We start from the raw sequence: 22,615 nt of genomic DNA on the forward strand, positions 1-22,615 counted from the left end.
ATGAGTATTGAAAATGATATTTCATCTATGACCATTTTGATTTCAGGGATACACTACTAATAGGGATTTTTAAAGAGACAAGTGGTAATGGCTACATATCTTATTGATAAGTTAGCACTCATGGCAGGAGCAAAGAAGATACTGGTATCAATTTCCTTCCTTTTATCTATTTGGTTTGTGGTTATAATGAAATGAAATTCATGATTCCATTTCATGATTTTGCCAGATGGGCTGGATTCAATTATGTCATTTTAATGGAACTTTAACCAAAATAAAAACATTATTTTCAAAACAAAAAGCGCTTGGGTAAAAAAGAAACATTACCTCCACTATTTAAGTTGTATATGTGGGTGTTTCTCATTGAATTGTTGCAGAACGGATGACTTTTATAGGAGCCACCTGATAAGAAAATAAAACAATAACTTTAGCATTGTAACTGATTTATTTATGATTTGAAAAAAAAAGCAAAGACGATTTTGCTATGACTGCAAGCATGTCTCTTGGTGACTAAGTATGGATAGCCCTGAAAATATTTGGATCTATTTTTTTTTATTGATGTTGGTTCTTATGGACGAATCGGGAAGAAGTAGGTATGGAAGTTGGGGTTTGGTATATTCAACTAATAGATTATTCTTTTATGTGAATCCTTTATTCAATTCTTTTTTATGAATGCTTATGTTAATTGATCTTTTAGAAAAGTTGTTTCGTTAGTTGAATGGGAAAATTTTAACTCTTAATGTTCGTGTACAAATGGGATGTTAACAAAAAAATATAATTTTTCGTGTAATTATTATTGCATTAACCTTTTACCATGTGCAAATCATTAATTTTTGTAGTAAAACCTGCCACACACTTGAGATTTCTGGTTTAGGATCACATGGAAGAGGCAACCAATCATAAGGAGTACAATCTACATTGCTTTATACAATCTGATCAAATGCTTTCTTTTGTAATTTCCCTTATATTTTTCCATTTTTTTCAGAAGCGGGAACCTGTATATCGGTGTCCATATGCTCATAAATGTCATCTTGGAGAAATAGTAAGGTGCTTTCATTTGTTTGTTTAAGGTACTTCTATTTTCAGTTTTTATTTTTAGTCTAATTACAAGAAATAGCAAGGTGATTTCATTTCATTATTCTTTGTTACATCTTAAGTATATTTATATGTTTTTAAGTTTCTTTTTTTTACCTTTTCAGGCTACTTGAAATAGTTTTGAAGATAGTCCTACTTTATCCATAACATGTGTCAGTTTTTTTTTAATTAGTTTTTTAATAGAAAAATACTTTCTTATAAAGGGTGATATGAGATTCGTAACAAAATGGTCAAACTCCTGCTATTTCAAAGTACCATTTGAAATTCAATTTTTTTGGTTTTTTATTTAGGAAATGAAACTAGGAGTTTCTGAAGTGTTTTTTATTTTTATTTTTTATTTTTTATTTTTTATTTTTTATTTTTAGGAAATGAAATTCAATTTTTTATTTTTGTTTTTATTTTTTATTTTTTATTTTTTATTTTTTATTTTTATTTTATTTTTATCTCAATGTACAATGCCTTTTCAAAATATTTTATATGTGTGTGTTTAATTTTTGTGATTACATCTTCCTTCATTTCTTATTCTTATTTTTTCTATTTAATAAAGCATTATACTTTGATGCAGTTATATTTTGTTTGCTGGTCATAAGGAGTTATCCTGGTTTACATATGATATCTCCTTTGCATTTTGGCTGCCAATTCTTCAAGAATATTGTGTTACATTAAGGTTTGATCACAATACAACCACTGTTCTCAAATCTGATGGTTGGAATCAAGGTTTATTGTTATTTTAGAATGGTTTATTGATTAGAGTACCCGGAGTTTTAGTGCTCCAAAGTTTTAAGTTCGAAGTTAATTGCTATTCTTATTGGTTGTAAAATTCGATCCTCACAAATATATGTTTGGTAGAAGCTAATGAGAAATTTTTTGTTTTGTAGGGGATATCTTATGAATTGGAGTTTAAATACTAAATAATCACAAGTGATGATATTGCCATTTGTTAACTCCTTTTGAAATTTATTTCTTTTTTATAAGCACATGTTTCTTATATTAGTTTCAACCGTGAATATATGATATATTTTTTAGTTTAATCTTTAACATACTTAGTTAATTAAACATAAACATTAAATAACTTCATTGGGTGAATAGGTTATGTTTATTTAATTTCATATATCAAAGACAAAAGTGAGCTGAAAAAATTGATTAAAAGAAATTATCCGTTTTTAAAAAAAAATTGTTTTTCTGGTTTCGTTTTTTGCACACCCTCAACAAATAATCATATACTAAAACTAGAGCAATAGATGATAATTGAAAGGAAATTATTGGCCATTGGCTGCTTTATATTGAAAAACGAAATTTTAATCAGGAAAAATGTATATTTATATAAAAGCAATAACATACATTTATTTTTAATACAAAACAACACTTTCTTTTTCAACAAAAAAACATCACATACATTTATTTCTAATGGAAAACAACAACATACATTTAAAATGGACATTTCCGAACTACAAACAACCACTAAAAGGAAACTGATTTGTTGAAAAGTTACTTGTGTTGAAATATAACATATTTCTTAATGGAAATAATTGCTGCATAAATTCCATTATGCCCGTCAGAATATGACATGTTCCCAATCAAGCTGAAGAAAAAATAATTTTCAATTCGATTATGTTTTGCGATCACAATCAATAAAGCTCAAGGACAAATAATTCCAAGTGTAGGTATTCATCTTCCAAAATCAGTTTTCTTGCATTACCAACTTTATGCGGTATTATCCATAGGGATATCACGTGTCAATACAAAAGTATAAGTGAAATCTGACGAACAATGCAACAACAGTGAAGTCATACATCAAATGTGGTGTATAAAAAAGTATTGAGATACACAATCGATCATGTGTTTATGTATATTTGTAAATAGTCTCTACTTTTCATTTTTAATTCTTATTGATAATTATTTAGATGTAGTTACTATTTGTGCAAAAGAACTAATCGACTCTAGAAACTAATTTATGAACCCGTCGCTTGGCGCGGGTAAACGGCTAGTATATATATATATATATATATATATATATATATATATATATATATATATATATATATATATATATATATATATATATATATATAGGGAAGGGTTATATGAAAAACAAAAAAAACCCTAAAAATCATTAAAATGTATAATAAAAAATACTTAGAGATCACAAATTTTTTTTTTTTTGACTTTTTTTTACCAAAAAATCGCAAGTACTTTTACAAATTCGCTGAAAAAAAAATAATAAAACGATTTTTTTTTCTTTGGTTTTTTTTTTCAAAAAACTTTTTAGTGAATTTAATGAAAAAGTAGCGATTTTTGTATAATAAAGTCAAAAAAAAGATTTGTGATCTCTAAGTATTTTTTATGCATTTTTATGATTTTTAGGGTTTTTTTAGTGTTTTTTTCTTTTCCATAGATGCTAAACCTATAGATGTATACTTGTACATTGGACGCACACACACCAGATTATACCAAAAAATCCACCTCCTTACCAAAAAAACTACCTCTTTTTTTCGTTTAAAATTTTTTTAGGCTACAATTTTTAAACAAAAAAATAAACGAATATACCATTGTTCTCGATTTTTCGTCCTCTTTCCATAGAGATCAATGTTGATATATAAAAAACGAACTTTTTTTTTCAAAAAAAAACCCACTTCATTTTGTTAGTTTTTTCAATATTTAAGTTTATTTTTATCAAAAAAAAAAAACTATTTATACCAAAAAAATTAATTTTTTGTAGTCTATTATTAAACATCAACACCGACTAAAAAAAAAACTCGATCAATGTAGATTCACACAATGAATCTAAACTGTCAATATTTAAATTTTTAACATTCACAATGTGAAAAAGCTCGATCAGTTCAGATTGACATTGTGAATCTGACTTACTATTGTGCACACTGTGAATCTGAACAGGTTCACAATATGAATCTGAACAGGTTCACAATGTGAATCTAAACTAAAATATCTTTTTTTTAAACATGAATATAAATCTATGTTTAAAAAGTACCAAAAAGTATGAATTTTGATATATTTATTAACTTTTCAACAAAGAAAATGAAGTGAGTTTTTTTTTTTGAAAAAAAAAATTCTTTTTTTATATATCATCATGGATCTCTATGGAAAGAGGATGAAAAATCGTGAACAACGGTATATTCGTTTTTTTTCCGATAAAAAACATGGTCTAAAATGAATTTTAAACGAAAAAAAGGAAGTGAGTTTTGTTATAATCTGGTGCATGTGCGTTCACTGTAAAAGTCTACAACCATTCCTTTTGCCGTTGATCGTTTTAAATTTCGACGCTTTGGATTGGTTCCTTGGTTCCTTGATTAATAATGGTTTTGTATTGAACTTTTCCATATATATATATATATATATATATATATATATATATATATATATATATATATATATATATATATATATATATATATATATATATATATATATATATAGAGAGAGAGAGAGAGAGAGAGAGAGAGAAAATCAACAACGAATTCTTTTTGGAGGAGCAAACAAACGAATCGTTTCTTTCCCTCGTTTTGATCAGCAACACACTACTAATTTGTTTCTAATTTTCATTGCTCGTTTCAAATTCCCTCCAACAATCAACACTAAAAGTTTTGCTCAAAACACATTTGAAATTTTCAGATTCCCTTAAATCAAAATCCCTTTCGGCTTCGAAAACTATCATCGTTCCGACGTGTCATCTCCTAATGCATTGCAAGTTAAAGCTCGACATCTCGCCGATTGAAGCTCATCACATACTAAATCCATCTAAGTATCTCGACGTCGATTGAATCTCTCCCTAACTCATCATCAATTTCATCTTGTTCTCTACCCCCACCCCCAAACATGTACAATTCTTGACTCTATTTTACTACTTGGTTTCTTGATTTTTTTGCATCTTCTTTATGTGGTTTCCGACTCTACTGTATTCCCATAACCGTAAGCAACTGAGTAACGTATTCCAGTTAGTGATATTGCTATAAATTCCTCAAGTGGGTTTTCAAATGAATCTAACATGTTTAATGTTTCCCCGTTTGAATATTTATCATGGTTTTCAAGAAGCTTGTCACTTATATTGGCCTACACTAAATGGATTTATCTATTTTCCCTTTCATTACTACACCTGGAATAACGACATTTCCTGTAAGGGGTCTATGAACCTTTTCTTGCCCGTTAGAGATGCACATCAAGTGCTCGATGAAATGCCTGAAACAAATATCACTTTTTTTTCTTCAGTAAGTAAGCCTTTTTAAGTATTTTTGTAGCTTTGTTTTTTCATTAACAGGAAGATCACTCTCAATTCTACCAATTGTTTATTTTTTGGATTTAGATGTTGAAGATGATTAAATGTATATACTGATTAGAAGATGGGTTTCTCCTAATTGGGTTTAGTTTGATCAAGAAAATGTAAAAGAAGTTGATTTCATCCATTTTTCTTCACAAATCATATTCATTTATAATCTTAATCCAATTACAAACCTTTGAACAAATTTCAAATGTCAACGACACCTGATTAGATTCAGATTACAAAATGCATTTAATATAAGAAAACCTTTTTAGATTATAAATAGATAGAATGTTGTTTTAGATGTGGTGTTGAATAAAAGAACTTGCAAGATTGAAAAGTGGTAAACTGAATGCTTATGTATTGATTCATATTTATAAGTATACATGTCTAGATATGAATATTCATATGCATCTTTTCATATCCATAAATATGTATATGCATATGAATATGCATGCTGTGAATATGAATACATATGAATACCTATGTATATAAGTATATATATATATATATATATACATGCATATACATATGTATATGTTTATGTATATGCATAATTACACATATGCATATGCATCTAATTATATGTTTATATAGTGCATACATATGTATATGCATACACATATGCATATGTGTGTGTATACACACACACACATATATATATATATATATATATATATATATATATATATATATATATATATATATATTTATATATATGGATACATACATATACATATGCATACATGTATAAGCATATGCATATGTATGCATATGCATACGTATGTATATCTATATGTATATCCATATTTATATAAAATATACATATACATATTCATATGCATACATGTATATGCATATGCATTCATATGTATTAATTTTAATTTTATTTCAGGTTTGCAATATTTAACACTGCTGATGGAAATATTACAACAAGAGTTGCATTGGAAATTTTAATTCCAGAAACATCAGTTGCCGTTAATTGTATTGATGCATGGTCTACTGTTTTGAATTTTGGAGAACAATGGAAAGCTGTTGAATATCCATCAAGATTATATTTTGGAATTTCATTACTGGTATATAATTTCAAAATTATTTTATATTTGAAGTCTATACTTGTATAGAATTCCATTACCGTTGAATCGTTTTTTTTGTGTTTCAGAAGGATGCTATGAAGTTTAGATCTGATGTTGACATTGGTTATTTGGATTTTCAAGAGTTGTAAATGAGATTCTTATTAACGATAATGAGATTTTTTTTTAAAAAAAAAGTGGACATTGTAAGTAATGTTTTACATTTATCTATATATTCTTATGTCCATATAAATATATATATGCACATGTATATAAATATATAAGAATATGCATATTCTTATATATGCATATGCATGCATGTATATGCATATATAACATATATACGGAATACATATGTATACATAGGTAAATACATTAATATATTTTGTTTTTTATAATTCTAACAAAAATTTGTGTAACTGGCATTCTTTCCTGTTTGTTCAACCAACAACTACTATTTAGTAGTTTTTGATATTTCAAAAGGAAATGTTCATATTCTTGATAATATGAAAAATACTAATGAAAATATATATGGTGGTGTTCCTGAAAAATTGTAAGATTTAATTTATTATTATATTTTATTTGCTATATCATTTGAATAATAATAACATAATTTTTTTTTTCAGGTTCAACTCTCTTCAAAATATTTATATGTTATTAAACATAAGATTGCAATGAAAATAAAGAACAAAAGGTAAAATATTGAGAAAATGAAATGGCAAATGGTACAAAATGACAAAGACCCAGGAATATTTCTTATAAGGCATATGGAGACATTTATGGGTGCTGTCAAATTTAACGTTGAATTGAAAGAAATATTAAAATATCAATTAGAGCAGTTGTGGAGTCTCCGAAAAAAATATATACAACAAAAATTTTACTTTGTGATGTAAATGTAAACAAGAATGTTGTGTTGGAGGAGGTAGAAAAGTTTGCCAATCTACCACATGATCAAAAGAAACAGATAAAGTTTGATGCTTTTAATAGGAGGCTAGAAAGGATGAATATGATATGATAGTTAGGTGTTGTGTTTTGAATATCTTTTGATTAGAATGCTTTTGTTTAAGTATCTTTTATTATGGGAAAACAATATTTGTTTTTATAGATTGAACGGTATTGAACTTAAAGTAGATTTTATATTAATCTTATAATAGCTATGTTAATTAAATGAAATATTTTGACTCTGACTCACATGATCTGGTTTACATTACTTATGTACATTATAAATACATGAATTGTATACATAAGCATATGCATACATATATTCATGTTAATCAAATAACTAACAATTCAAATAACTCTTTATATGATTATTTGTTTTTTTTGTATGCATATGCATACATATATTCAATCTAGTGTTTCCTTTTGCAACAAAACGGTTTCTAAAATAGTATGTGTTTTCAGCATTCATATTGTCATAGCAAGAATTTGAAGTTTTGACATTTGACACATATGACCCTGTAAGAAATTTGTACCAAACTGATACAGACTTATTCTAAATTGTTTTTGACCCAGGTCACATTGAAACGCCATTCACATCAGACTAAAAATAATATATGAAATTTTTTGACCTAGGACACATTAAAACACCATTTCATCAGACTAAAAATAATATATGCATTTGAAAGATGCATATATTATTTAATCAAATAACCTACAATTCAAATAAATCTTTATATGATTATTTGTTTTCTTTGTATGCATATGCATACATATATTCAATCTAGTGTTTCTTTTTGCAACTTTTGCAACAAAATGGTTTCTAAAATAGTATGTGTTTTCAGCATTCATATTATCATATCAAGAATTTAAAGTTTTGACATTTGACACATATGCCCCTGCAAGAAATATATACCAAACTGATACAGAGTTACACTAAAAAAAATTGACCTAGGGCACATTCAAACGCCATTCGCATCAGACTAAAAATAATATATGCATTTGAAAAATGCATATATTATTTAATATAGTAAATTTTCATTTCAAATATATTCATGTTAATAAAATAATCTGATTCAAATAAGTCTTATGATTGAATTCAATTTTCATACACAGAATAGTTAATATTAACTAAAAAAAATTGAATCAAATCTCCAAAATCGATAAGACGTATAGTGATATAAGATGGATAGTTTATTGATGACTGATATCGATCTGCATTCATCTTCAATTTGCAGTAAAAATAAAATCGATTTGAATTCAACTTTTTCTGATATTAACTAAAAAAAATCGATTCAAGAAGAATCAACATGCCTTTTTTTCAAGTTATGCATTTAATAGTTGCATAACTTTTTTTATCAGATATCGATCTCTATTCAGCTCCATTTTCCACTAATTTGAATAAACATTAACTAAAAGCAAAATCGATTCATCTCATAGATTAAATTTAATTAACAACATCAACATATTAGAATCAAATCATAATTCAAGTTTTTTATTGTACATCGACTGTGCATTTAATAGATTCATAACATTTTTTCATTATATCGATGTAACATATCTTATTGATAAACATATTTGAATCAAATCTCTCACAAATTCATTTTCAATTTATCGTACAAACACTATGCATCTGATAGATGCATAACTTAATATCGGTTCCAATAATCGATTAATTTAAATCAATTTTGTTATTTTTCTTTCCTGATATAACTTCAATTTGAATATAATGTGTTGAAATTTTATCGGTTCGTTGTGATCGCAGGGCTACTAATAGGTTCTTTGGTTCGTTCCCTAATGATGGTTCGGCAATAAACTCTCCTCTAGAATAAAGTTCAACAGTGAACTCCTTTCTAGGGAGCGAACCAACGAATCAAGATGAGCGGCTACAAAATCAATTGATTTTTTGATGAATTTGTTTCGTTCATCCCAAGTAAAGGAAAGAACTTACAAACTAATTACTAAATCATTGTTCGATTACAGAGATTGAGAACTTATTATTTTGAAGTAAAATTAAAAAAACAAATCTTATGCATTTGATTGATGTATTGTTTTTTTTCCTATTTTTTTCGCGGAGACCTTCAAAATCAAGATCCGTTAAGCGATTAGATAGATGAATTATGTTGTTTTTAGTTTTTTCATGAAGGGAAAATGGATTCCAGCAATAGTAATCATAATAATCAAAGAACGTAAAGATCTATATGCACGACTTTCTGGTTTCTTTGTTGGTGCAACTGCCCTTGACGAAATACAGTGGGGTGATAATAAAAATCAAGAAAAATGGAATCAATCATGCTTTTGATGATTGTGAAAAGGGATCATGTTTCTCATTTGATTTATTTTCTCGTTTTCTGCAGGTTGAGGAAATGTAGACTGGTTCCAAAAATCCTGATTTTCTTGCTCGATTTACCTTGACAATTCCTTTTTGTCTGGGTTACATGAAATTTTAATTTACCAGTTTCCTTTTTGCATTTTCAATTGATTTGTTATTAAGTAGAAATCGATTCTTTTGCTCGTTGATGTACTCTCTTCATTTAGAACATAAAAAAACATGTTTTTTTTTTTTTTTTTGTAATCATAAATGATCTCTCATATTCATGCAGACTTTGTATTCAGCTTTGGTATTGTAATCACAGAGGGATTTATCTTCAATGCATAATTCTCACTATTGGCACTAGGTAGTATTTTTGGACCTGAAGATAAAAGCTTTAGACTATACCATGCTGGTAGAGAAGGATACTTGAAACCCAAGAACAATTTATATGAGTGGAATTGCAAAGATCCAACTAAGCTATTGCCTCTGATTCATGAACTTACGCATTTTATTATTTTACCCCTAACAATAGCCTTTCTAAAAATGGTTGCATTATGGATAATTGGATAATGGGTATTTGGAAAAGAAAAATCCAACACAATTTGTGGACCAAATTCGATCATCATCTAAGAAGCCAAAAAATAACAGCTCTAATAACAATAGGTGGAGCCAAGTTGACTTTAGGGTTGACATGGAAAAAGAAGAATTCGGATAAAACCGAATTTGACTTCAGGTTAAAAAAAACTTGCTTCTGAAAAGCCAATCCTAACAGACATTTGTTAGCACCTTATGCCATCTTTGTGGTAAACCGTATGATTCCATTTTGATGTATATTCATTGTGAAGGCTGTAGTACCAAATCTTTTAATCATATATTGATTTTTAATATTGTAAAATATAAATGGATTACAATTAATTTGTTATGTAAACTTGCAGAGTGGTTTCATTCTGATGCGGTTGAGTTAAAGGAGTCGACAATCTTGAATTTTGTTGGTTTCATTCTTGAATTTGAATTAGACAGAAATAAGGGCAATATGGTCATTTATATAACTTTAATGGCTGGGTGTTAAGTTAGATGGTCGAGGGACAAAATGGGTGACCAAGCAGTGATTTAATGATGAAAAAAAAAGAAAAAAAAATATATGATCCTTTTACCCTTGATGTAGTATTTTTTTGTTTAGAGAACTAAAGATAGATAACCGCATTATTATAAAACAAATAAGTAAAAATCTATAAGCCAATCTAGAAAGTAAAAATAGGTGTATTTTATCATTATAAATGTTTTTATTTTGAATAGAAACAATCGATTTGAGCATGGTTGTTTTTGTGTCAATTATTTAATTTTCTTATACATATACTTATTTTTGTGCATATGTATATACATATACATATTCATATGCATATGAATATACACATGTCATATACTTATTCTTATGCACTTGCACAAGCATATACATAATTATAATCATATGTATTGAATTTCCTTATGTATATACTTATTATTATGAATATGAATATGCATAGTCATATACTTATTTATATGCATATGCATATACTTATTCTTATGCATATACATATGCATGTACTTATTCATATTTGCATATGCATATACTTATGAATATGCATATATTTATTTTTATGCATACATCATATTATGCATATAGTTATGCATATGCATATGAATATGCACATATCATATACTTATCCTTATGCATATGCATATACATAAGCATAATCGTATTTATTTAACTGTTTTATGCATATATTAATATATGCATATGTACACGTTTATATGCATATATGCTTATTAATATATGCATATATAAACGTTTATATGCATATATGCTTTTTAATATATGCATATGTATACATTTATATGCATATATGCATATTAATATGCATCATATGCACATGTATAAATGTATATGTATATATTCATACTAATATGCCTATGCATATTAATATGCATATGCATATGCATCATATGCACATCTACATATGTTTCCCTTTTAAAAAGTAAATTTTCAACTTTTTCTTCAATCATGTTTTTCGTCTTCTGGGAGAAACAGATAATTGTCGATTGGGGTAAAGGAATGATTATTTAATTTTTTTTTATCTTGTGACATATGTTCATATTGTTAAGTGTTTATTGGTGATTAGTTTGGCAACTTTTAAGTGACTTGTTTGTGTATCAATAGTTTCGTCATGTTTCTGTGAAACAAATAGGAAAAAAAACAATGCATCAATTATATGCATAAGATATTTTTTAAAGTTTTCTTCAAATTAATATATTTTCAATCTGTATAATCGAACAATGATCTAGCAATTAGCTCTCTATGAAACAAATAGGAAAAAAAGTAATGCATCAATGAAATGCATACGATTTTTTTAAAGTTTACTTCATATTAATAAGTTTTCAATCTTCCTAACGTTCAATCCTTCAAATTATTGGCATTTCCTTGCATCGATTGCAGAGGCTGTTATTGGCATTTCCTTGCATCGATTGCAGAGGCTGAAGTGTTGTTAGACAATGATTGAATTTCGGTACAGTTAGAACAATAATCGAATAGTTCGGTGGTTCATTCCTTCAATGGAGTTCGCCACTAATCCCACCTCTCTCTCTCTCTCACTCACACACTCTCTCTCACTATATATATATATATATATATATATATATATATATATATATATATATTGTTGGGTGCAAAGTTATCCATGTATGAGTTTGTAAATGATTTGACTTTTGTAGACCCACTTGCATGTGGTAAAGTAGCCTTGTGACATGAGAGATAGAGAGAGAGAGAGAGAGAGAGAGAGAGAGACATGTAAACACCACTATATAAGGTGGGTTCTTACCACTTGTAGAGGTGTGCTTGAGAGATGTAACATTGAGAGTGTTAGTGTGTGTTAATTATGTAGATTTAGATCTAGATCCTTTTTTGTAACACCTTACATAATCGAATGCATCTCTTAAACACCGAAATCACCGTGTTCTTTGTGTGTTCTTTAATTCTGCATGCCAAACCAATGTTCATAATTCACATCAATTGGTATCAGAGCGGGTCTTCGAAGATCAACATGATTTTTTGAAGAAACAATTCTCGGTATGGCTACAATCATCACAACTGGAGCATGTATGGTGAGTCTCTCTATAATCTCTTTAAATCTCTTTGACGTTCTTGATTTTTGATCATTTTGACTCATGGGATCGATTTTGTTTCAACCCAATTGTAGATCCAATCTATTTTCTTCCTTTGATCAAGCCCAAACCAAATTAAAAATCATTTGATTAACTTTTTTTTTTGAAAACCAATTTTGAATCCAATATTCTCAATCTTTTATTGTTCACGAGATTGTTTAGCCCAAATCAAGATTTCGTTACCGTTCACAAATCAAATTAAGCCCAATTTGCAATCAAATATTGTTTGGAATCGGTTTATCTCAAGTCTATTCACTTATATCGATCCAATATCATTGCTTGAGCCCAAGTTTGGATTCATTTTTTATTTCATCAAACGATTTCTAATCTGAAAACTATTCATTACCTTTTATGTTCATCGCATAAAATGATTCCATCGTTTGAGTCGAGAAAGGCAGATTACTTGTTCACATCAGGAAAATTGGGATCGATTTCATCTTTGATTGTTTTGAAGTAGATTTCGAAATCTTTTGAAACTGAGTGTCAAAGGTGTTTGACTTGGAGTCGACATTCAATTGGTTTTAACTGAAGTTTTACGTGAATTAGAATCAAAGTCCATTTCAATTGTTTTTGCTTTTTGATTCGAGTGATGAACTTGATTTGAGATTAGTTGTTTGTTTTGATCTTGATTTGGAAATCGAATGTGAAATCGATTTGAAGATTGTCGATGAGTGAATGAAAAGTCAAACATGTGAAAAGTCAAAATACGTTTTCTGGTGTGTTCAATTCGACCTGAAGTTGTTGATTGTATCCTCGAATCCACTTGAAAGCTTGAAAGATGAATTCGAATCAGTAGATTGGAATTGAAAGGATATTCTTTGCAGTCAAAATCGATTTCGATTGGTTTTGAATAGAATTAAGTCAAACTCAATTTTGACTAATTGGAAGAAAAAAGCAGTTCAAAATTCAGTTTCGCTTTGAGTCGTTATTTGGGGTCGATTGCTTTCAAAGTTTTAATGTTGATGGTTGTAAAATAGATTTCGAAAGTCATACGGTTGTAATTTGATATCGATGATTGCGACTTCGAAGAATTGGTGATATTGGATTCAGAAATGGAACTGATGGTCGTTGGTTTAATTGGAAAACGAAATCGTTTTTGTGATGCTGTTAATATCGATGCTTGGAGAATCAAAGGAATGAAATCGATGTGGGTCTAATTTCGAATGTTTGGAGTCGATTGTTGGGTTTATTTGGTTTCCACAGTCGAAATTGATAGTTTTGGAACAAACTGGGAAAGGTCTACCCAAAGGATTGATTGAAAAAGCGAAGGCTGATGTTGGTTATTGGTTCGTTTTTGGTTAATTGATCTTGGATTTGCACTTCTTGACTTCGAAGGTTTGGGAAGTATGATTGATAACAAAAAGGAGATGGATTTTCATTTCGATAGTTTGGATGTCGATTGGTCTAACTCAAAAAGAGAAGGCTGAGGTCAATCGATTTCAAAGTCAACGGGTTAGATTTCGAAAGGTTGATGGTAATTTGGAAAGTTTGATAACGAATTGGGAAGTGATGATAATTTCGAAAGTTTTTACTTGGTATCGACTCATGACTGGGTGACTGGAAATCTTCGTTAAATTGAAGAAGAAAACCAAGTTTCGAAATTGGTCTTTAAACTTTCGAAGATTTGACAAATTTTACCCATCTTTGAAATTTGGAATAATTTTCGAAAATTTGGAAGAAAATCAAAAGTTTCGACATTGGTCCTTAAAGTTTCGACTACTTAACAGTTTATACACATATTCGAAAGATGGACTGATTTTCGAAAGTTTGGAAGTGAAGAATACAGAACTTTCGAAATACGTCCCTGAAGTTTTGAAAAGTTGGCGGCAAATACCCAACTTCGAAAATGGGATCATAAAAGCTGAAGAATTGAAGAATATTCATTTCAGGCCCCTGCAATTAATGCAAATTCACGCTTTCTACCCAGTTTCGCAAATGGGGGAGAGTTTCGCATTTTTGGCTGTTTTGGGCGCACCGGGTCACTGCAGAATTTTAAAATTGACAATTTCTACCCAATTTTGGGAAATTTTGTCAAAGGTGGTCCGTGAACGAAGCTAAAAAAAATTGAAGATTTTTTGCATTTTCCGGATTTAAGCAAAATGTTTATGCCATGTGTTAAGGGGGAGTTTTGGATAGAAAACTTCCAAATTGAGCACTTTCTCATTCCTTTTTGGTTTTATAATCATTTTTCGATTATAAAAAGGGGGAAAATTTTATATGGAAATTCGAAAGTTGAATTTTTCATATTACACGGACTTGAAGACCGAAGTGACCTCGAGTATTTGAAGTTTATGAAATGACTCGATTGGAAATTTGGAAGTGATTTCGGTTCATTATGGGTTTGGATTTATTGAAGATTTTTGGGATGTGCTTTTATGCTCAACTTTAGGGTGATTATTTGGAGATTGAGAAACTTCTAATTATCCGTTGATGCTCATTCGTATGGTCTCACACTCTAGAACCCAAATTGAAGAATCATGGACGAATTAAAGATTTGAATTTCATCTCTACATGTGTCACGCTTGAGGATCGATTCGCGTAGTTGCTTGATTTTGGAAGATTTGAGGTGGGTCATCCATTCCTAACTTTGAGGGGGAGAATGTTGGGTACAAAGTTATCCATGTATGACTTTGTAAATGGTTTGACTTTTGTAGACCCACTTGCATGTGTTAAAGTAGCCTTGTGACATGAGATATAGATAGATAGATAGATAGATAGATATAGAGAGAGAGAGAGAGAGAGAGAGAGAGACATGTAAACACGTCTATATAAGGTGGGTTCTTACCACTTGTAGAGGTGTGCTTGAGAGATGTAACATTGAGAGTGTTAGTGTTTATTAATTATGTAGATTTAGATCTAGATCCTTTTTTGTAACACCTTACATAATCGAATGCATCTCTTAAACACCGAAATCACCGTGTTCTTTAATTCCGCATGCCAAACCAATGTTCATAATTCACATTATATATATATATATATATATATATATGGCTAGGTTCATGTGTTTCTTACATTTATTGTGTGCCAGAATGCACCAATAGAAATTTAGTAATTTAAATTATTATTTAATTAAATAAAGATAGATGTTAAATGATTTCCATAATTGTATGTATATTAAATGATATCCATAATTATAATTCTCTTTTTTATGGAAACTAATTAAATTTGTCATTAATGTCATCAATAACATTCTTTCAGAATGAATATCTTGGTTTTCATGTATGGGTTTATGTTTTGTTTATGGACCCACTCACTTAAAATATAACAAAGTTGCATGGAATATGAAGAATGAGAGTGTATTCCAATAGAATGCACTCTCATTCTGTTAGAATCTACTCTCATTCTTCTAGAATAAACTCTCATTCTAATACACTCTCGTTCTCCATTGTAACATGCCAACCATCATGTATTATTAATTTTTCCTTTTAGACTTCATGTTTAAGGTCTACTCGACGAGTTGGCGCTATGACTCGTCGAGTAGCAGCGGGCCAGGACACGTCAATTAATGAGTGACTCGTCGAGTCGGCATGGGGGACTCGACGAGTAGGAGTTGGCAGTGGAAACCCTAATTTTTAGGGTTTTGCACCCTATATATTGAACCATTAGCGCCTCCCACTGTCCTCTATCACCCTCTTGAGATCCAGAAACCCTAATTGCCGTGAGTGAGAGCTTGGAGAGTGTTTTGGAGCTTTAGGGAGTTACTTTTGTGAAGGAAATTTATAGATCAAGAGGCTAGCATCAAGATTTCTGTGTGGATCCAGAGTCTACTTCAGTTTGGGCACGTTTTGGAGGTAACCAGCTGTTACCTTAACCTCTTTTTCTTCTAAGAAGCATTCATATGTGAAAACTAGGGCTTTCTTTAGTTTTTCATGAAGGGATTTTGGTATGGGAGCTAGATCTAAAGTTGAAACTTCAGTTCTGAACCTCTTTTGAGTCTTAAGTCCATAAAGTTTCCAGCTCTTGCAAGGATGAGACTCTCCCAAGGTGTAAAGCTCCATTAGAAGCTTAGATTGGTCATTTAGAGCCTTTAGGGCCTTGCATGTGTGTAAAGTTTGCAACTTTACGTGATAAACATGCCTTAGAAGCTTGGATCTGTAATCTGGAACCTTGGCATGGCTTAAAAAGTGTCTGCATGGATGAAGGTCTTCAAGGACTCGGCGAGTCATATGAAGATGGTCGTAAACTCGTCGAGTTGATGAACAAACTCGGTGAGTCCGTTGAAGATTGCCTTGAACTTGGCGAGTCGTTCGAAGACTCGGCGAGTCGGCTAGGGTTTCTCCCAATTCTTGGACACGTATGAACTCGGCGAGCTAAAGGGGAACTCGACGAGCTAATCAAGGATTTCACAACTTCTCGAGTTCAGGAAGGACTTGACGAGTCGATGGTCTGCACTCGACGAGTCGAGTCAACATGGACTGTTGACTATGACTGGGAACTTTGACTTTGACCAAGAGTTGACCAGTTGACTTCTGAGAGTATTCTGGTAATTTGGAGATTTACGAAAAAGGGTTTTATGGTAACGATAGGTGATGGAGTTCGTGTTGGTGATCCGGGAGTTGAGCTTCAAGTTTCAGACGACAGTTGCGAAGTGAGTTTTCCTCACTATACTCAAGGATCTAAGGCACCAAGGCCGACCCTTTGGATTATTATATGGTTATGTTATGCTAGTATGATCTGTTAGATCGGTATCCTAGAGGGTAGGATAATATTATATGATATGTGGTATGATCTGTTAGATTGGCATCCTGGTAGATAGGATGGTGTTATGTGCTATGTGGTAAGATCCGTTAGATCAAGTATTGTCTATAGACTGTTATGTGATTATCTATTATATGTACACATGTTTGTTTGGCGGTTGAGGCTTATCTGCTTGGTGCGAAAGCCAATAGACCTGGGCATTCCAACCTGTAGGTTGTGGGCCGTGAGTATTCCATCCCGAGGATGATTGGACTCAGAGTATGTGGGCATTCCAACCTGTTGGTTGTGGGCCTGGGGTATTCCAACCTGTTGGTTGTGGGTCTGGGGTATTCCAACCTGATGGTTGATTGGATCCATAGTGTGTTGGCAATCCAACCTGTTGGTTGTGGGCCTGGGGTATTCCAACCCGATGGTTGATTGGACCCATAGTATGCTGTTATGATTATATGTGTATTGTTGCGGGTATGAGTATTTTGGGGGAACTCACTAAGCTCTCGGGCTTACAGTTTCAGTTTATTGTTTCAGGTACATCAGGGGATCGCGGCAAGGTGAAGGCGTGATCGTACAGCTCTTCATGTTTTGCCTATGTTTCTGGGAAAACTCTGATATTATACATTTTGAAAAGAAAGTTGTAATGATTTTTAATGGTTTGAAATGTTTTTAAAAGTTTAAATTGGTTGAAATTTTTTGGGTGTTACATCCATGTTCTAGGCAACTTTGTTGTATTTTAAGTGAGTAGGTCATGAAACCAAATACGAACCCATACATGAAAAACTATATGCGAATTCATTCTGAAAAAATATTATTGCTGATATTAATGACGAATTTAATTAGTTTACATAAAAATGAATTATAATTATGGATACCATTTAATATACATATAACTAGGCGAATGCCCGCACGTTGCGTAGAAACACCTATATAGTTGAAGTCTTTACAAATATATGTTTTTTTTAAATATAACAATAATGTTGTTGTTAAATTTGATATAATAATTCGTATACTAAATTGATATAATATATTGATTATTTTCAATTATATAATAATATATACATCTATTATAACTGCATTATCTCAATCGTTTGAATGACTTCTACCCGTGAGTTACACATTAATAAAATTAAATATAATATATGGTTTAATGTTATTTATAGTTGTTGGTATTGTTAATTAATTTATAAATTTTTTTTCTTAATGTTTTAATTTCTATCACTATAATTATTTAAAACATCAAACATTGTTTTTTGATTTTAAAGGTAACAATATAATCATTTATATAGAGTTATTTTTAACTATTGTTATTGTAAGTTATTTTAAACTACTTATTTGAAAACTTTTAACGATTATAAAAATATCTTTAAGAAATATTTTAGTTAAATTGAGATTACAATTTAGTTTTTTCATTTATCACTACAATTTATCACTTTTAACTATTTACAGAATACTCTTTGGTTTTTCAAATGGAATTGAAATTTATATTTAAATTGACATTGTAATGTTATATTTAAATTAACAATTTAAGTATTTTGTCCAAACTGTTCAAAAGTTGTAGCTTTAAACTGATAATGGTTTACATACAACAACATATTAAATCTAATAAATTATGTATAATATATTAAAAGTTAAAGACATAACTTTATAAGTAGAAGTAAATATATTATTTTAAAATTGAAATTTAGTATATTTTTGATTACACTTTAGGTTTGATATTTATTTAACCTTATTAACCAAATTATAATCATTATTAGAAAGACACTAAAATTAATCATTTTTAACTATTTATAAAATATTCTCTGGGTTGTTTAAGTTAAACTAAAATTTATATTGAAGTTGACACTGTAATGTTATATTCAAATTAACAATTTAAATATTTTATACAAATTGTTCCAAAGTTGTATCTTTAAAATGATAATGGTTTACATCCAACAATATATTAAAACTAATAAATTAAGTATAATATGTTAAAAGTTAAAAAACATAACTTTATAAGTAGAAGTACATATATTATTTTAATATTGAAATTTAGTTTATATATGATTACACGCTAGGTTTGATATTTATTTAACCTTATTAACCAACTTATAATTATTATTAGAAAGAAATTGAAAAGTCATGGGAGTTTCAACTTTCAAATGAATGTGGTGAAAGGAAAAATGAATGAGAGTTTCAAATGAATGTGGTGAAAGGAAAATGATTCCTTTATAATCTAGTATGATGATTATGAAAATCATTTAATATCTATCCTTATTTGATTAATTAATTATTTAATTTTTACTAAATTCTTATTGGTGCATTTTTGCACACAATAGATGTGACAAACATTTGAACCTAGCTATATATATATATATATATATATATATATATATATATATATATATATATATATATATATATATATGAATATACTATATGTTCCGTCTTTCCGGTACGCTGTTAGAGCGTTCAATCGACAAGTTTGAAATATGCAAGAATATACTTGCCTTTATACTCACATATGAATATTATATTTCTCCCCCGTGCCGGTACGTGGGTGGGTTTTGCAGCAGCAGGGTATGCCTGATCATAAATGATTACATTACGAAGAGGTATAATCACATATAATTATACATGTTTATACGTATATGCCTAATCATAAATAGTTATACGTATATGTTTGTTCACAGATTGAGTAATCATATATGACTATGATTGTTGGTGATAAAAGAGGTGGTGGTGGTATAAGTGATGGATGTGGCAGTGGTGGGGTCAGCTGGTGGTAGTGGTGATGGCGGTTGTGGTGGTGGGGATGGTAGCATCAGAGAAAGGAATGGACGGCGCTATACAATCATTTATGATTATAACAGGCCTGCCGCGCCGGTACACCGAAGGGTTTATAGCGGCAGATGTGAAATTTGTGGCTGAGGTTGAATCTCAAGATCTCTATTTTACTTTTAATCTCAATTGAACCTACATCTCTGTGTGTGTGTGTGTCTATATATATATATATATATATATATATATATATATATATATATATATATATATATATATATATATATATATGAATGCGAATTTTTTTTAAGGAAACTTTAAGTAGCAGGTGCTTTTCCCCATTTGCATATTTTTTGTTATATCTCGCTCAAAATGGTGATTTTATCTTAAAGATTCTGTATGTCAGGCCAAATTATTAAGTGACCTTTGGTTCACTCGAATCCTGAAAAATTAAATGAAATTAGAATTCAATTCCATTAGATTTCTTTGTTTGGTTCAAGATTTTCAATCATATGATTATATGCGGTGATAAATACTTAATCAATTTCACTGACGACTTTTATTCGTTATTGTTAAAATTTTTGATTTGCTCAAATTGTTTCATAATGATGATTAAAATTCAACTTAATGAGACCATCAATAACCTTTCATTATGATAAATAAAATGAGTTTTTAAACCAATTATTCGTGGAACATCTTAGGAGTTGTGCAGTTGGTTCACAACTCATTTCGTGAAAGAACACTCACTTGTCATTTGTATGGTCTTTGTGGTATTAGATCACCTCGTCGCTTGGATTTTGTCTTATGATGTTTGAGGTAGTTATCGTATTTTTCTAGTGGGATAAGGTCACCTAGCCACTGGTTGAATACCGATACTACATGTTTTTGAAGAGGATAAAGCATACCTTATAGTCTGCTATATGATGAATTAAAGAACTCTTTCCTTTATATATTTTTTGGAGTTATGCTCACTACAACAAATATAAATTGAATATATATTTCTAACCAAAAATGTAGATTAAATACCTTCGTAATAATAAGGATGAAATAGTTTATCCTTATCTAAAAACTATAGAGTTATAGAGCTTATGTATGATAAGAAGCTTAACTCACCCTAATACTACTAATTAAATTTATGTAGAATATCCAATTATTTTCATTCTTGAGGACATGTACTTTGAAAGTAATTTTCTAAGTGGGAGCAATATGGAACTTTAAGGGCTAAAGAACCATAAAATAAATGCATCATAATTTTGGAACTATCAAGTTTTTCAACAGTTGTTGAACATATTCATATAGTTGATCAAAAACTAATAGAACACATAGACATGCTTTCATGTATGATAATCAATTATGGGATTGATGAATCTTCCTCAATATAGTATGACTATAAAGAGTAAGTGATTTTCTAAGGAGAAAACATACATGGAAGTAAATCTTTTCAGATTTAAAGCCGACATCTCAAAGTAAGAATCTTCTTTCTAATAAGAAAATTTCATAATGTGATTTAATTATAAATTAAGATGACTCTTGTGTTTTCTACAAAGCTAGCAGGAGCGCATTTACATTCCTAGTATTGTATGTAGTTGACATACAAATTCTTTGACTAAAGATCTATATAGATAGATCAAGGTAACTTAAAAGATTAAGTAAAATTACATTATTTTCCAAGATATTGAAAAGTTTAAGATACAACACTCTAAGAGAGTTTAGCTTGTCTATACCACATGACAAAATAATGACCATACCTCAGAATCCTAGTACAATGATTGAGCTACATAGTATGACTGTATTCAATATGTTGCTGCAATTGGATAAATGATATATGTCATCTTATACGTAAAGGCTAGATGAAAGATCGTAATAACAAAATATCAAGCAATAAAGAACACAAAGTAATCAAAAATCAATTTTGATTAAGAACTTCTCACAAAGAGAATGCACAAAGCAACTTATCTTTTACAAAGAACCCTAGTGTAACTAATATACTAGAGAAGACTATTCCAGTATGACGTTCCTACAAATCAGGGATTTGAATAACTTTTACAAAAGATAATATAAGCTCTACGAATATAAGATCTTATGAAAAAGATAATAGATCTAAACCGTGTTGCAAAAGAAATCTTCATGTTGTCATGAGAATCTCTTGTCAGTGGATGGTACGCTGACAATAATGAATCAACGTCAAGACAGCTTGACTCATCAGATTATAAGGTTTGACCTTACAATATCCCTTAATATGATGACGTCAAAACCTATTCCAGTAAGAAGTCAAGA

Source organism: Lactuca virosa, chromosome 1 (assembly GCF_052849685.1).
Source record: "Lactuca virosa cultivar CGN04683 chromosome 1, Lactuca_virosa_CGN04683_v6, whole genome shotgun sequence".
NCBI lineage: Eukaryota > Viridiplantae > Streptophyta > Magnoliopsida > Asterales > Asteraceae > Lactuca > Lactuca virosa.